Consider the following 19,162-nt stretch of genomic DNA (forward strand, 5'->3'; position numbering starts at 1 on the left):
GGCTGCTGCACTGGGGGCTCCTGAGGTGGGGCCCAGAACCAGCTATGTGTTTGGTGGGGGAATGTTTCCTGCACTAAATTTATTCCCTGTAGAGCCTATACAATTGCCTTGCAACCTCTTTCCACCAGACTGCAAGGCAACCATGAATCGGCCCTTGGGAGACTAAGTGACTTGCCCAGTACTACACAGCAAGTCAGTGTCGGAGCTGGGATTAATACACAGGCAGTCATGGTTCCCAGATGTGCATGTGACACCAGGCCATACTGCAGCTAGTGACAACACTACAGAAACAAGACAGTATTCGTTACAGGATATCTTTATGGCCCCACATTGCTCCAACTAGCCAGATCTCCCTTCAAGCATTCTCCAGTTCCACCTACTAACAATTTCCAGGAGAAACGGCAGTCATCATGTCCCCTTAACAGACATAGCATGTCCTATTTGGCTTGAAATGATTTCAGTTTTATTAGACCCAATTAGGTCAGATCCCTTAGGAGCTATAGTCTGCCTAATATTTGTGGTAAGAATACATTAGCCATTCAGCTCTCTCTATATTTCTTTCCCCTGTAACTCAAAGCAAAAGACAAATTTCTTCCCACCTGTGGGGGGGGACGGGGGGGACTTTTTTCTGGTTTGTAAAACAAGCAAATAAAAGGGTTTATTCTGCCCTTGCATTTTGTTGCCAAAAGAAAAAGTGCAGCAGTTTTCTTATTATAATAATAACAACTTACCTTTATATAACACACCTCATCCTCAAGGACCAAAAAGTACTTTGTAAACTATGCCCATGATTCTTGCAATCAGGCCCTGGGGCCTGTGCAGAGCCCTATTCACTTCAGTGAGGCTCCACACATGCAAGGATCTTCCCATGTGGATCCACTTGCAAGATCTGACCCTAAGAGTCCAATTCACCCTCACACTGAAAAAAAATCCACTTTGGAGACAGGAAACGCTAACCGTTCGGTCTTACAGTTTTCACCCAGCTGTTCTATGGAGCGCTGGGCTTTGCTCCCCATGGAGTGGGCAGCAGGTATTAACTCTTAAACCTATGGATGTCCTGAGATCTACATGAGAGTCTCTGCAGTGCTTCTTTTTGGCCTCGACTTAGGGTGACCAGATGGCCCAATTTTATAGGGACAATCCTGATATTTGGGGCTTTTTCTTATATAAGCATCTATTACATGCTACCGCTGTCCCAATTTTTCACACTTGCTATCTGGTCTCCCTAACTCGACTGCAACATAGCTCCCTGCGTAGCTATGCTTCTATGCAGTCTCTGCTGTGTGCTGCTGCATGTGAGGAGGGAGGGATAGCTCAGTGGTTTCAGCATTGGTTTGTTAACCCTAAGGTTGTGAGCTCAATCCTTGAGGGGGCCACTTAAGGTTCTAGGGCAAAATCAGTAGTTGGCCCTGCTAGGGAAGGCAGGAGGCTGGACTTGATGACCTTTCAGGGTCCCTTCCAGCTCTATGAGATATAATAATATATGTAGATATACCTGAGTGCCCCACACACCCACCCTTGAGGCACAGTGATGGGATGGGAAATCCTGGATAAGAAATGTTAACCAGATCAGCATTATCTCATGCAAGATGAATTCAGTCCTGAGAGGAGACAGTATTTCAGAGAGTGTCACTGCACCAAGATTGGTTCCTCAACAGACCATGGAACATGATGATCCCCATGATGCTCCCCTGCAGAATTGGGAGAAAAGGGGCAGATTATGCTGCAGAGACATGACACTTGGTCTCAGAGCTGCAAGATCTGGGTTCCCTTCATTGTGCAAAAGCAGAGGTGACATTCAAGCTCTTTATATATATATTTATATAGGTCACATTATATCACTCACTATAGAAATACAATCACTCTTTGACAGTACAGTTCAACAGTACAAGGTAGAACAGGAGGTAACTTGTCTCTCACATGGATACTGCAGGGGGAAATTGAGCAGGTAGAATGGGAAGGGAAATTTGGTGAGGACACCAGAGTTAACATCCTTACTCACAGAAATAAGTGCCCAAGAATATTTGATGATCACAAGTGATGAGCACCTAAGGATTATATTGACCCCAAAGATGGTCCCCTCCGACTGCAGGATTCCTCCCTAAAATCAGATGGGAGCACTGGTTCATTGCTTTCTCAGTATAACAGGCTCCACTTTCTGAATCATCAATACCACTTCCTACAGCACCCTTGGTTTTCATTGGCAGTTACTCATTCAAGTAAGGACCAGGCACATCCATGTTTATGCCTGCAGGATCTGATGAGATCCCAGGCCAAGGGACCACAGCTGTAGTTTTCAGTTGGGTAGAATGTTATTTTGTGAGAAAATGGCAACGTTTGGGACAAATTCTCAAAAATGTATATTTTTTTGGCTTCAGACAACCATGTTTGCTGGAGCAAATGGTGCAGCTTCTCCCGGTGCTGAATTTGTGGTAACTTGGAAGAATAGATGTTTTTGCACAAGACTATTCACAAATAGTTTTTGCCTGCTGTCCTACTGTTTGGATGCTGATATGGTCTTTTCTTTTATCCCAGATTCCTTAGTGGGATCGCACTTTTCCTACAAAAAAATCCATCAAATATTATTTTAATTGCTTCTTACATATTAATATTTAGCAAATTTAATTGTATCCAACTTTCCTGGGCACAGCATGTGTCCCTTAATTGCTTTAATTCTTCCAATGTTTCACGTTGGTATAACTAGCTAAAGGCAGGACTTGGCTGAACAGCCTCCATAAAAACATCTTAGACGACTATGATGGTAGGTCTCCTTCATTCCCTCCCTACCACCAACCAACCACCCCCCTCAACAATGGAGGTTCTTTGCAGACCCAGACCCCAGATTTAAGTTCAATAGTTGCAACATTTTCACTGCTTTTGGCACAGGATGTTTGAGAGAGGTGAAAAATACCCACACCAAAAAATCTTTTTAGAAAACAATTCCAACATAAGCACCATATGCCTTCAACTTTAGACTAATTTCCAGGCAAGCACAACAATTTAGCTCCCTTTTAAATTTTTTTCCTTCAGAGGTGGAGTGGCAGGGGGGAGGGAGGGGGATTCATTCTTTTCCTATGGGATTTTTTTATTAGTTTTTTTAACTATTTTTCTTTCCCTCTACTGGTTTACTGCCTTGTATCTATCTACCCCCAAGGAGTTTAAAAGCCTCAAGTAAGTATTATTAGATTTTTTAAGTGTATTTTCTGACTGTGTGTATGAGAGAGAGTGAGTGTTGGAGGAATGCACACTCTCACACATTCATGGACAGATCATCAGCTGGTGTAAATTGTCACCACATCAGTGGAGGATCTACCCCCACAGTGTCCCTTTGCAAGATGAAACCCCAGGTCTGTGTTAATTTGAGTGAACACAGAGGCTAAGTTCATGTTGCATTTAGCTTTTATTGTCCGTGGAATCCTCTGTAGCATACAGGTTACAGATTTCCCTGGATTAGAAAAAAAATCTGGAAAACAAAGGTAAAATACTATTAAATAAAACAGAGAAAATTAGATTCAATTGACAAACTGCCATTCATGCAATCCCATTGCTGTGGGTGGATAGAGATCAGGATAGAACCCCATATAACGTCAAAAGGAAGTGTTTTGTTGGTAAAGATTCATCTGGATCCATTGTGCTATGCTATCAGCAGACATTATGAGGTTTAATTGCTAGCATTACAGGGTTTGGGGAATTAAAGACAACTGTAAAAATTAGGAGTTCATTTTATTTTCGAGTAAACGCAACTCACAGGGCTTCTGGGGCAACAGCACCAGTGAACACAAAAAATCTTCCATGAGCTTTCAAGAGGAGGGAAGGGAAGTGCCTTGTCCATGAATTTTGATCATCTGAAACTGGAAACTAAGGCAGGGGATAAATCTTTCAGTAGAATACACTGCTGCTCTTGAAGCATCTAGCGCAGTATTCTATAAGGAAAACTACAGACTGACTGTGTGGGAATGCCCTTACCTATAGCACAAGATGTTTATCAGAGTTGGGTGAACAATAATCATTGAACAGCTGTTTGTCACTTAAATTACTGAATTAATCTTTTTCCATGCTGTTTGACCACCTCCATAAGCTGGTCAGAGACTATATATGGAATAATGTATTCACTGACTATTTTGCATCCATGTTCAATGAATGATTTGCCAATCATTCTGGACGTTATTTGGCCAACTCCAGTGTTTATGAACTACAGAGCTCTCCTGCTGTATCAATGCACTTATCTGATTTCCTTTCTGCCCAAAGAAACACCGTCTCGAGGGACACATGGGGCCAAATTAATCTTTGTTGTTAACTCTGTGGAAAGCAACATAACTTACATCCAAGATGAATTTGGCCTGTGATGTTACGAGACATCTGTCACATTGATTTTTCCTGCCTTGTTTTGTGTATGAAAGGCATATGACAGTGCTGTGACATCAAACTCCTCCCCTGTGTTTTATTACAGAAAAGGCTCTTTCATTTGTTTAAAAATAAATGGGGGAAAGCAAGAGGAATATTAAAAAGGAAGACAGAAAAGCAAGTCGAGCAGTTATACTTTTTCTTTCTTTTATCATGAGGCCACAGGCAAAACCTCAGGGATAATAATACTTAGCTCTTTCCCAGCAGTTTCCAGCCAAGGATCCCAAAGCACTTTACAAACATTAATTCAGCCTCACGACACTCACATGAAACAGGTAAATATTATTAACTGAACCTTACATCAGGGTAAACGGAAGCCCTGGGAGGTTAATTGGCATATTGAAATCCCAGCATCACACAGCAAGTTAGCGGAATGGTTGAGAATAGAATCCAGGAGCATTCCCCTGTTCTCACAGTAACAACTAGTTTGGACTCCTTCCTAGGCAGTGCTGGGTGAAGGTGGAAGCCTTTGAAAATACAAAGAAATCTGTTTAAAAACTGGGATTTGCCTTCAAAGCAAAGATAGTGATCATTTTGCACTTTCCCCATCTCTCTGAGCATGACAGGGCTATCATGCCAGGGAAAAACACAACAAAATCCTTGGGGGTGTCATTTATAAAGAGTTTTTAGTACGAAGCGAATTTTTATACTGCACTGGAAACTTTAAGGGAAAAAAATTTGCAATAAAACAATATGACACAAAAAGAGAGAGCTTATCTCTGGAATGTAGGGAACTGGCTAGGACAGTGAGGGAAGAGGGAATGGGCAGATGGAGGAATATAAAGAAACCCATCTGGGCAAGACAGCTGTGTTTGAGTGTGCGCGTGCGCGCTCAATTGGAAACTAAAGATAGTTTTGCAGAGATCCCAGGTTTGGAATTTCACACTAAACAACATACAAGGAAAGTTACAAATGCACACAACCCAGAGTTACTAGTGAAAAATCAGATCATCCTATCCCTCGACTCTGTACCTGCCCTAGCTGTCTCAGCCTCTGCCCTTTGCTTGCTCAGCATGCCCTTCACTCTGTGCCTGGACAATACTTCAGGTGGTTCATGCAATCCCATCGACCCCTTTATTTATTTATTTTTAGACCATCAACCAAGCAGCCTGCCCCACTGACCACAAACTCATATATTCTTCTTCTTTTTCCCTGGCAATTAAAAAAAGTAAAATCTAAGACTGAACAAATCAATGTTTACAGATTTGTAATAAGTTTCTTTCTACTTATTTATTTATTTTCTCTTTAGTCACTAAAGAAGCAGCAGCAACTGGCAAGAAGCAGTTGTTGCCAGAGGGTGAATCATAGCTATATTGATTTGATTATGTAAAAGCTCAGAGGAACCTAAAGCCAGATACAGAAATATCTCATAGTCCAAACCCTATGGGACACACACTAGTAAAAAAGCAATCTTTATATTGTTCCTGATAAAAGCATCATTAGTTTCCTCACAGCGAAACCATTTCTCTGCTGATACAGTATATGGTTTTCTTTTTCTCTAGAATCCACTCAGACATAATTAACACTCAGTTACTAGACTTCAGCTTCCCTCCGGAGTGTGCCGTTTCGAGGTCTGAGAGAGAGGGAGAGAGGGAGAGCGCAGTTGAATCAATCAAACATTTGCCTTATAGGGGATCTTGCTTTATAGCAACCATGATGGTGTATAAGTCAGACCCAGAGCTGTGGCACCCTCTTCTGGGCCCTCAGCTCATTCAGGCTTCAGGATCCTGCGTAAGCCATAAACCAAACAATCCCGGAGTCTCTTTCACTCTTTTAACTTTTCCTTGTGTAATTCTATCCCAGCCATCACACCACAACAAAGGCATGAGATCACACATCCACAGTCACAAAGACCTGCACAGACAGACATGTTTCTTACTTGTCATAACAAAGTGCTCTAATGTTCTGCTTTCTGCAAAGCAGCCCATCACAGGCACCCCAGCTAACCAGAAAAGTTCTCTTGCTGTTGTTGGTTTGAGGGTGGGGTGAGGGGATTAAGTTAAAAGACTACACAAAATTTAAACTACACAGAATCTTATTCGTGCTTCTGTTTCCTTTGCCATGTGATTGATACCTGGACAGACTGAAATCAGCATAGGCAAACTCATTAATCTCACACAGAGAGAGTCTGTACAATCATGGGGTGGATTTTTCTATACATACCAAAGGGAAAATATGATCCCGTCATCCGGAGGCCTCGCCTGTGCGGATATGACTTCATGATGGAGAAAGGGTTGATTGTGAGTGAGTTTACCTCACTCACCTTAGGTTCTTTTTTAATTTCACTCTCTGTTAGCCCAATCAAAGGAAGGCGTGGGTGGATTTTAACATCCCAAGCTTTGAAACTCTACACAAGACTTTGCTGGGAGAGGTTGTATCTCTTGAACCTAAAGTATGACCCTGTTACTGTAAGGTAGTGCACAGTAATACTACTAGCTACAGCATCAAGTACCTCAGAAAGGCAGCATCAGAAAGGCTTAAGTAGGGTAAGGAAAAAGAAAGAAGTCATTTCAATCCTTACACCTGTCTTCTCTTCAAGTCAGCGTGAGGACTCCTCAAGGAAATCTTAAGGCATCTGGGAGTTTTGCTGAAAACTCTGAAGTGCTCAGACACATTCCCCAGGAAAGGGGTCTGGTAAACGTCACTCTGCACACAGAGTCCAAATGCAATGATGTTTTTACAGTATTTTACCAAGCTGCAGAAGGATTCTGCCTGCTGAAGCGTCACTAACATACAAGTATTTTCCATCTCACCTTCCACCTCCAAAACTGCCTGATGATTGTGATACCCTTAACTGGCAAATTCTGCCTTCTTCCCTTTGTGTCGGATTCATTGTTAACTACTCAGGGCTGTTCCAGTGGCTGCATCCCCACTGACATGTCCCTTGCACTCTCCAGAAATCACAACATAACCACAGGCCAAATCCAGCTCAGACAGTCAGACAGGGTAGGATCCGATGCGGTGCTGAGCACCCTCAACTCCCACTGAAGTCCCAACATGTCCGGCCTCAGTGGGAGCTGAGGATGCTGCGCACCTATCAGGATTGGACTCACAATGAAATCCATTACCACCTTCTCCCTGTAGCTGCAGGGTGGGTACAACGCTCTTCAACACCAGCCTCTTATTGTTGGAGAACTGAAACAATAAGCCATCTACCAAAGGAAGCTACTGAGCAAGCCTGTATTATGGTACTGTGCTTTTGGTTTGAATTCTGAAAGTTATGTAGAGGTATGTGTCCATTAGGAATCTGCTCCCACACCCTTTACAGTCAATAGCTGTTTGGACAGTAACTTCAGTGGGAGAAGAATCAGGCTTGGATATAGCCTTTGCACTCCATGTAAACTGCCAGGGTGGTCCCGGGTGTCCCAGAGGATAGACCCATCAAAAATATCACTAGATACATGTCCCTGCAGTTATCCTGCCATTCAAAGTATATGATCCAGACTCCAGCTGTGACCGAGGACACTCAGCTCATCTGACAGGGAGGAGTTACCAAGGGAGAGTGTGGTTTAAGCCAGCCCTATGCTCAACCAACCCTAGAACCTTTCCTTGCCAATCCCATCTGAAGATTGCTTGGACTGTCCAGGCTGCCTATGGGTCCCAAGGTGTGTTTGAGCATGTGGTTATTGCCAATCACAACCCATTTGCCCATGCCACACTTAATATTGCTAACTCTTGTGTTTTTAGTCAGAGTCTCGCAAAATTTTATTTTCTTAAAGCCCCAGCTCCTGGAGTCATGTCTGGGAGAACCTCAGCTTTCATTTTAAAACAAAGTAAGTTTTTGGACTTCATAGCTGTGGAAACAAGCCTGAGAATGTGAGACGAGTACAACCTAAAGGCTCAGAAACCAGGAGGCATAAGAAACCACAAAGTTATTATTTTGAAAAATCATATGACTTTTAAGCCAATTGCATGATTTTAGGGGCACCTGACTCATGGTTTTTGAATGCTTGGGGTTGGCACCACTGCCTTTCCCCTAGGGATGTGCTGGCCTAGGAGCCACTATGTCACCACTGGATGCCCCTTCACCAACTGGCTTTGGCACAGTTTTGCACCAGTGGAGTAGCACAAAGCTGTCCTAATGCACCAGAGGCTCTGCTCCTTGCTTTTCATTATCAAGTGGTCAGGGCCTATGCGAAGCACAAATTAAGATTTCAGTTACTTATATGTCCAGGTGTGTTACTGCAAGACAGCTGTAATTGAAGCATATTTCTAAGTGCGATTAAGGTACAACAACCCTGATTCTAATATAATGCTGTGTTTTGTAGAGAACAGAATAAACTGATGCTTTTGTTTGTTGGCTTGTTTGTTTAGGTCCCCATAAACCCCGTAAACCTCACTGTATTTTAAACGAAAATTATAAAACCCAATTTTTTATTACATCAAATTTCAGAAGATGAGATGGGCCCAAGCTGCAGAATTCAGACCTTACTTTGGCTTTAAAGCATCCAAAACTTCAGGAGTTTTTCTGATCCAGTACTTCAGTTTAGCACTTTATATTTTATAGACATGTGCGGGCTGCTTTAGTTCAAGCCTGGATGCAAATGGCCTCAAGGAACTGCTATTAGAGCTGAGTATCACTGGAGTGCAACAGCACCCTGGCCATGCCCTATCATGGCCCCGTGTGTGATCTGTGAGAGGGAGTGGTTTAGGGGCCAGTTATGCTGGCTCTGCAACACTGGAGGATTCCCCTACACGGTGGAATTGTACTTGGCTCTCAGTTATACCCATGACACCTCACTGAAATGAATGGGGTGGCACAACCAATTAGCATTATCAATAATTTTAATTACAGTGGCACCTAAAACCCAACCAAGATGAAGGACTAGGTTAGTCACTGCATATACACACACATATATATATATATACACACACAATCCTTGCTCTGAAGATTTTACAATCTAATCTACAATCTACAGCAGGTGTGGGCAAACTACAGCCCGGGGGCCCCATCTGGCCCTTCAGACGTTTTAACCTGGCCCTCGAGCTCCTGCCGGGGAGCGGGGTCCGGGGCTTGCCCCGCTCTGCGCGTGCCGTGGCTCCACGTGGCTCCCAGAAGCACCAGCATGTTCCCGCTCCATCTCCTACATGTAGGGGCAGCAAGGGGGCTCCACAAACTGTCCTCACCCCAAGTGCTGCCCCCACAACTCCCATTGGTTGACAACCTCAACCAACGGGAGTGGCAGGGATGGCATCTATGGATGGGGCAGCATGCAGAGCTGCCTGGCCGCGCCTCCATGTAGGAGCCAGAGAGGGGCAATGCCTCTGCTTCCGGGAGCTGCTTGAGGTAAGTGCCACCTGGAGTCTGCACCCCGACCCCTTCCAGCACCCCAACCCCATGCCCAGTCTGATCCCCCTCCCACCCTCCTGCACCCCAGAGCCCGCACCGCCAGCTGGAGCCCTCACCCCTCCACCCGCACCCCTGCCCCTGCCCCAGCCCAGAGCCCCCTCCCGCATGCTGAACTCCTCATTTCTGGCCACCCCAGAGCCCGCACCCCAACTCCCAATTTTGTGAGCATTCATGGCCCATCATAGAATTTCCATCCCCAGATGTGGCCCTCGGGCCAGAAAGTTTGCCCACCCTGATCTACAGACTAAGGGAGCATTATTATCCTCATTTTACAGATGAGGAGCTGAAGCCCAGAGAAAGTACTAAGTGACTTTCCCAACGTCACACTGAAAGTCCCTAGCAGAGCTAGAAAGTGAGCACACATCTCCTGGGTCTCTCCCTAGGGACTTAAATATAAGAATATATTTCCCAACCAATATAACTACAGGCAGAATTTGGCCTTAGCTGTCAAAGCTGTGCATGCAAAATATCCATCAATGGGTAACAGCAAATGCACAGGTATTCACACAAATGCACAAATAGTCTTTGCACATACAATGATTCATTCCCATGTAAGCAATACCTGTTTTATATACATACATCTGCATATTTTGCCAGTCTCAGGACATGAGATGGTACAACACAAATGCAATACAAAAGCAGAAACAGAGTTATCATCAGTATTCTTTGGGACCTGCACCTTGGCAACCTTCTCTCCATGCACCACTAGAGAGTGTAATCTGAAATTGCTCCAAAATTTTCCCTCTCCTGGTAGCTGAGTGTACTGGTTTCTACTGCTGGCGACTCCTGCACCTCTTTATGCTAAACAGCAGCCTGGAAGTAATTTGAACCATCAAGTTATAACCCCCTAAAAATAGAGGTTTGTAATGGAAATACTGACAGACCCTTTAACTAGAGTAGTTTTAGAGGGGAACCACAACAATAAATAATAGCCCACAAAAAACCAGATCCCAAGTTACCTTATTTGAATACATCTGTGTTTATTTTTCAAATGACATTTGTGTTGCCTGCTAGATGTAAGTCCATCTAAATTAAGTTACACAGGATGTATTTCTTTTCCTATGCTATGCACTGCAACATTGCAACTCTCTCTGTATCTGAGTCAGGCTATGGTAATAGCATCAAGAAAGATCTAAGGCCAAATTCATTAACAGCCGTGGAGTTCCACTAGGCCTATATCTGGGCCCTAGTTCTTACAAATCTTAACAAGTGAGAACATAGCTAAATGTCATTGGTTAGAGTTCACACAAAAACACCAATATGTTTTGGTTTGTCTTGTATATATCTACTTGACTAAAAAAAAACTAACAACCCTTTTTTGGAAAAGGCATTTCTCATATTAAAAAAATTTCAGTTCATTGGCTTAGACTTTAAGAATTAACAAATCTCTGAAAATTTGCCCTAGCTAACAGCTTTAATAGATTTGTCTTGCTGCTCCCCAGTCTCCACCCCTTCAAAAATAAAACAAACCCAAACTATAAATCAAGGCCACTGAAATGGAAACCAGTAACACATCGCAGAACAATGGGTTTATGGGTGAAACATGGGCTTGCTAATTTCTAGAACAAATTATTGTGCTTTATTTAATGCAGTTCCACTTATGCACTTTTAGTTACAAGGAATTTAAAAAACCTACAGACTGACTCTAATTTAATTTTTTTTTTCCCAAAGTGCTCTTGGTATAAAACATTTAGCTGACAATGTGCCAGGAAATCCCTTTCATTACAGTAAACACTGATACACTCATTGTGAAGTTATCTCACTTATAGTATCAATGATCTTTAATAGAGTTGTTTTATTACCAGAATAACATTTCAGCCTGAGAAGTCTGGAGTCAATATTTAACAGATTTAGGTCAGATTTAGCAATAGGACTTTGTAAAAACCTGGCAAGATTAAACTCAAAAAGTAGATTCAAAGATTACAAAATGAAAGTTTTCATGAATATGCATGTCTCATAAATATTTGAGAAAAAAATGAAATGAAACCTAATATCCTTAAACCACTATCTAATTAATATTCTTTTGATAAGACAATCCCGAATAAATGTTAAATAAATGTGTTTTTAATAAAAGAAACCAAAGAAAATCATCTTTACACTTTGGAAATATTAGCAAGATTAACAAAATCATACTAGCCCATTATAAGATTTGAGAATCAGTCAATAAGACCACTTAGTCTCATCAGTATTATAGTAAAGTACTTGCACGTACTGCCTGTTGCACATGAAAGGTGGTTGTTTGATTCCCAGCACACTTGCGTTCCAGTGTTTCAGACAGTGCATGAATTTAAGAGCACTTTCTCCTTGAGGAAGTGGAGGTTAGAGGCACATGTTGAAGATGGCCTGTGCTGATGGACATTGGCGAGAGTCTACTTTGATTGGGAATGCCTACAGTGGTTGTCCCAGTTGCAAAAGTTGACCTGGTCTAGGATTGATCAAATAGTGAATCACAAATAATATTGTAAATGGATGCAGTAAGTTCATCCTGTTGTTATTCATGGGGTCACGTTAGTTGTACTTGGTGAGTATTTGGATTTCCGGTTTATTGATTACAAATTTCACAGATCCCAAAAGTTTCACCACTTTCAGCAAGAATCATCATTCACAGTTTGTATACAAAGGGTCGTATTATTCATTTGCTGCATGCTGTTCTCTTGTTGAAAATATTTCAGGTGTCCAATTGGAAAGCAGAAACAATATCATGTTATTTAGGTATTTAGGTGAGCAATCTCACACAGTGAATGATGTAATGGCTCAGTTGTGAGCCCAGCTTCCTCACACAGAGAGGAACAAACTTACTCCTCTGCATGTACTATCCACACCTCCACAACCTGATCATCCACCACTTGAGAGGTGGCAGGCAGGGGCATGGAGCGGGTGGCGCTCTGGGTCTGCCCACCCAACATGCAGGTTCGCACAGCAGAGTTGGCTCAGAGGGAGAATGAAGCTGTGCCAGCAAAAGGGCTGGCACATGTAAATTCTGCTTAGAACATGGGGAAAGCAGAGACCAAATTCGACTCTCCGAATGGCAGTCTGGTTCCTGCCCTGCTCCTGGGGCAGGGTAACCATGCACTGGCCCTTACACAGGCTGTAATGTAAGGCTGCAATCTAGCCTTACATGAACAGCTTGCAAACAAATCACAGTAAATTGACGAATACTTATAGATAATGACCATTCCCACCCCGCCAAGTCAGGAGTAGTTCATGAACAATTCACAAAACAAAACTTTTCAGATAATTTAACTGCAACAAACAGTTTGATCAGTTGTAATGTGGTCACTAGGAACAAGGCAATGTCCCAAGGGCAGGCAAAGAAGGCAGATTTTAATCGACTTTGATATAATGTAGATCTGATTCTGATCTCAGTTATAACAATGTAATTGAGATAGCAGTCTCATCCCAGTTCTTAAATAGATTCTCAATTCTTTAAATAATTATATTCTGAGCAAATATCACATTTCTCTCATAAGAAAATGGAGCTATTTTATTAGTATTCAATGTTCCAGATAAACTAAGAACCAACTAAAATCTTTACCCCAAAATAAACTTGAAATATATTTCAAATTTATTTTGAGTATTCATGTGAATAAGAGATCACCAATATGCGTAAGGGTTTCACAATCTAGCTCATGACTTTTTTTAAAGTTTTTTTTTAATTTCACATTTCTGTACTTCCTGATTTTGACTAGTTGTTGAAATATGAAAATACCAGGAAAAAGACTTTCTCTGATTAACTGAAACTTCTTGTCAAGCCAGCTTTGTCACATCCTTTGAGTACTATGTTGCATAGTCCTTTTAAAGCCAGATAGTCTTCAAATCTAACTGACATTTCTTTCTCTGTGCTTGGAGATTGGGAATTCAGACCATTTGCTGTTTCCTGAAGGGTGTCAGACATCAGGCTTGGAAAAGACACACTCTAGAGTGCAGCATTTCCCAAGCATGTTGGCTGGCTCCTCCCTTCATAAGGAATCAGACTTGATTAGAAGTTGCCTAATAATGTCATTTCATTAATTTGTAACATTATCTTAGGATTCATTCAAAGAACTTTTTTAAATGCCTCCAAAACACATGACTCACTCGTGACCAAACCATCTCAGATATCTATATAACTTATGGCTGTGTCTGCAACCCGGGCCTCTATATACTTCATTCAAAGTCCTATGACATTTCAGAGAAATGTTGTTATAGTCTTTCCTTCTCATTATTAATTATTATTACTATTAATAATAAACAATAATAATACAGGAGTGCCTATAGGCCTCAACATAGATCATAGCTCTAGGACAGATAAACAAATTTGTGTCAAAACTGCTTTTCAATGGAAAAATCAGGTTTTCAACTAAATGAAATTTTTCACAAAAAGGGTCTGCTTGCCCCAGAAAAATTCAATTTTTCATAAAAAAAAGTAATGTCTCAAAACCAAAATATTTGATCTGAAAATATTTTGAGTTGGGTATGCTGCCATAGTGCCTTATTGGAGTTATAGTTCAGTTGCCTCATGTCCCCATTTTCCTCTATGGTTCAGGCTCAGCCTATATCTCCCATGATGCACTGCATCCCTCTCCAAATCAAAATAGTTTGGTTTTTGGCCAAAGTTTTCTGATATTTGAATTTCCACTGAAGAAATCAAAATTTTCTGTGGAAAATAAACCCATTTTTCAGCGAGCTGTACACAGTACTGGGGAAGCACATAGTTAAAGACAGTCTCTGCCCTGAAAAGTTCACAACCTAAATACACTAGATGGACAAATTATTCCTGTTTTTAGGATAGGGAACTGTAGTGCAAAGATTAAGTGATCTGCCCAGTCCACACACTAAGTTTGTGGCAGAACCTTAAATTGAATTAAAATTGCCTGTGTCCCAATCTAGACCTAACCTTAAGATTAAGGAAATCACTGAACTCATGAGATCACCAGAAAAAAAAGGCTCAGATAAGCCTAGATACACTTTCTAATTTTGGGATTTTCAACCAAACTGAACAATATATTTGGAGGTTCACCCATCACTATTATTTTATGAACAAGAAATACTTGTTCATCACTGTAACTATTTATTACAAGAAAATGCTGTCTCCCCCCTCCCCATATGTTCCCTAGTGAAACAACTCAGTAGTTTTATTATTTATATTCAGCATCACTTGATGATTAGAGCTTCTGTTGCATTTTTCAAAACAGTACAGAGAATAGGTTTCCTTCCAGAGGAATGGTGTTAAAGATTCAAAAAATGATATTAAATCTCTGTTCAACAAGCAAAAAGCAACATCCCTAACGAAATGCAGCCAAGGTACATTAAAAATAAACAAGAGATAAGAAAGGAATTCAGCTATTACTCTTTCAGGGGATTATAGTTAAGATGGTTTTAAAAAAAAAAAAAACACTTTACATTTACAGTTCGCAAAGAGCCTTCCAAACTGCTGAAGGAAATGAACGTTACATTTATCTGTTAGCAATTGCACTTGTGGCTGCAGAAGCAGCTGACCTCTCTGTGTCCAATGGCTTGCTGCTTACAGGCCTTTTTCTTTTCTTACTTTTGAAATGGGAAGGCAACTTTTCAAACCACAGCTTAAAAACTCACACATCTGAATGGTACAAGTGCAAAGACCACATCTGTTCATTCTAATAGACATTTGCACATGGAATTTCCTTAGTTAGTTGTGAAGTGGCCTGATTTATACAGTAAACTGTCCAATTAAAGGCCATTCATCCATATTTTGTGCAGGCAAATGTGTAGATGCACAGTTTTATGGGTGCAAAGTTTAGCGGACACTTTTAATAACTTGGCTCCTGTTGTGGCTACTGGCTTGTTTTGACACTCTTAACTGTAGGGAAAATAGAGATGCAGAATTGGAAGAAATCTGGGATTTATGAAAGTTGTACCATGTCCATCCCTAACTTCGACTAGTTGGGAGATGACAGGTTGTATCTTGCTTTTGGTCTCACATCCTCACGAGGTGAAAATGTGGTTTACAAACAATATTTCCCATAGGAAACTGGCAAATATCAGCATTTTAGATACTATACCAAAGGGCATCCTATACTGACCTATACTAAATGCTAGAAGCAATTCCAGCTACATGGCATAAGACTGGCAAACTGAGGTTCATGATTACAGGAAGCAGACAACTAAGTTGAAGAGCTGGAGCTCATGCTCAACGGACACACAGCACTTGTAAAAGAAAATATCGAGAGACTGTAAAGCAGTGGTAAGCCAAGACAGACTAGGGGAACAAAAAGCTGAGGTTCGGAAATGTCAGGTTGCTGGAAATTCCTGAAGGGTGGAAAAAGAGGACTTCCTTCTTCCATTCATCCATCCACTCAATCCCGAGTGGATTCTGATGGTTCTGGGAATTTGAATACAATGATCTAAATCCTGATTCTATTGAAATCAATGAGAGTTTTGCCATTGACGTCAATGGAGCCAAGATTTCATCCCATGTATTGTAATGCACAATACTTGACCGTAGGCAAGCCGACTGTACAAAACCCTGTGTAATACTTCTGGAATGCACATAGCTTTAAGAAGCACATTTTAAAATTGACACGTACATGTTCTCAAGGCATCTGCAATTGTTACAATGAAAATAAAATATGACCCCATCTATAGTACCAAATGGAGAGACGGAGGTAGAGAAGAGACCTGCCTTTCTTCTCCTTACTGATTCTGCAGTATTGTTAGATAAGGAGAAAGTGAACTATAACCAAGCAGTGGATGAAATGGTATCTCATAGAGCCAGGCTGTGAATCACTCACTAGCATTGGTGAGCATTTCCTCAAATGTGTAGTCCCACTGGGAGCATTGTGTAAGGGGTTCACCATCTGGGCCTCAGTGAACAGTTTTAGGGGGCAAACTGCAGGAGGTTTAGGGCAAATAAATGTAAAGCTGTTCTATGTGGCCTACAGAAAGTGAGTTTAGTGGTCACAGTACAGTTCCCAGTGGACGTAGGTAGATTCGTAGAATCATAGCACTGGAAGGGACTTTAAGAGGTCATCTAGTCCAGTCCCCTGCACTCATGGCAGGACTAAGGTAGAGGCCTTCTTCACAAAACCACAATCATAACTAGCGCTAATTGCCACCTTTCATAACAGGCTCAGTGAAGAGGCCAAAGGTGGATCATACACTGAGGCTGAAATCCCCTCCCGCCCCTCCAAGCCAACACTGGAGCACACTGGTTAGGGCAGTGGAAAAGCTGTACTGTGCCGATTCAGTAGATAAACAGAAGATTTTAGTTAAGGCAGCACCTTTTACTAATACAAACGCCACACAAAACATTAAAATATATATATATATAGCTACAGATGAAAATGCCAATATTTCATGCATGTGTAGGCCTCCTCCCCCCCGTCCCATAAAATCCATTAGGAGGGTTGGAAAGTTGATGCTTATGAAATAATACCAACTGTTTTCAGAATAAACTAACATTTACCAGCATCTCTTCTTTTAAAACCTATTTAAACTTAAAACGAGACAACTAAAGTGTTCTGTATGTGAAGGCCCCCTCCCGTTCCATCCACCCCACTCATCCTGCACTGATTAATTTCTATTGTAATAAGGATTTTGAGAGAGCTGTATTTTATAATACCTGGATTATATATTGGTGTGATGCTTCAGCTGTATATGGCACTGGTGTGATCTAGTGCTTAGAGTAAGGGTGTAGGAATCAGGCCTCTGCGTTCCAGTCTGGTTTCTGCCACTCTCTTGTGGAGCGACATTAGACCAGTCCCTTACCCATCTGTAAAATGGATGAAATTGGGATACCTGCCTGACTCAGACAGGTGTTGAGACCCCTCCTTAATGCATTTGTAGAGCTATTGGGGTGAAATATACTGTATCTCCCTGTCTTTGTAGGTACTTATATGGCTCCCAATATTGTAGTATTTGAGTGCCTAAAATGCAAAGTTATGAACTGTACTCATGTGATATTTATATGCAAGCAAAAAACAAAACAAAAAACCCTGATATATAAAGAAATAATGGAAACACACATAAAAACTCCAAGCCAAATGAAAATTAACTTTAAACATTTGCACTCTGCAGTATATCATGTTCACACAACCAATTAAAAGACATGCCATCTCGTTTGGAAAATATCTATTGATTTCCCAGTTCATCAGATTGGCTTGATGTGTCCTTCAATGGCTCCTATGACATCATCAATATTTTTCTATTTAGAATAATGACTTATTTTATATGCCAACAGCTATAAAAAAAGACCGTATATATATTTCTAAGGACCATCAGCTTAAAAACCATCTCAATTTCCCTCCTTAACATACAGTATTTGTTATTCAGCTTTAAAAAAATGTTTGGATCTTGTCATGGGACTCATTTAGAGACTACAGTAAATTTGTTGAGTTTATAAACCCACCATTAAATCAAGTTTCCTCTATTAGAAGTTGTCACTTCGGCCTGCATTTGGGGTCCAAATTACACACATTTTTCTTTTTGAGTATGTAAAATACATTTCAGAGAAAAACCGCCCAGCCCTGCTTTTTCCTTTCTTTCTTCTTTTGGAATCCTCTGTATCACTTAACTGTCTGGATTCCAACTGCTACATGTTATCTCTAAATCTTTCCTCGGAGTCAAAAAGGCTAGCTGTTTACTCTGTTCATTTCACTCATGTGTGTTTGTCAAGCTACGGTTACAGCTGAACCTCAGCCCAGTTTTTAGCAATGGCATGGAATATTTACATGGATATAGATGTGCTCTTAATCAAAGCTCCCCGTAGGACTGATTGGCATCAGAAATTAAGCAAGATCCTGGCCAGGATCCAGCAATTAAACAGATCAGATATTCGATCCAATGTAATTTTTCCCCCTAAGATTCTCTTTTTGATGTATTTTTTTGCCAGTCTCTTCCCTCTCCGGTCTTATCCCAGTTTGAAGTTTCCTACCCTTACACAGCCACCGTTTGGCCATGCTCTCTGGGGAACCATGTCGTGCAGGCTAGATATTTTTCCAGTTGAGGAACCTGCTTGAATCTTGAAATCCAGATCTCACAACAGGGGAGTTTGGGTCAAACCTGCCACTTCATGACAGTCTTCTTTTGCTTCTCCTATCTACACATCTCCTGGAATACAGGCCACGTGTCACTGCAAATGTACCTTTGTGCCAGAGGGTCTAAGCTGAGCTCTGGAAAGCTAAGCTCTCCTGTCCTGCCAGTAAGTGTCAGTGTTGAATGACACAAGGCTTGTCCTATCTCCTTGGAACTGAGAGCACCACAATTTCTGCCCCTGGGAGATATAAGTGTTTGAGGCCGGGATTGACTCCCAGGTGTATTTCAGAGCACTTTCCTGTGGGTTACTGAGTCTAACTTCACACCTTCTCAGTGATGATTGTAGCACTCTGGAGAAGAAAAAACAATGTATCTGCCCCAAATTAGTTCTTTTATTGTATGATGCTGCAGGCAGGT

The sequence above is a fragment of the Chrysemys picta genome, chromosome 6 (genome assembly GCF_011386835.1).
Source record: "Chrysemys picta bellii isolate R12L10 chromosome 6, ASM1138683v2, whole genome shotgun sequence".
Classification (NCBI taxonomy): domain Eukaryota; kingdom Metazoa; phylum Chordata; order Testudines; family Emydidae; genus Chrysemys; species Chrysemys picta.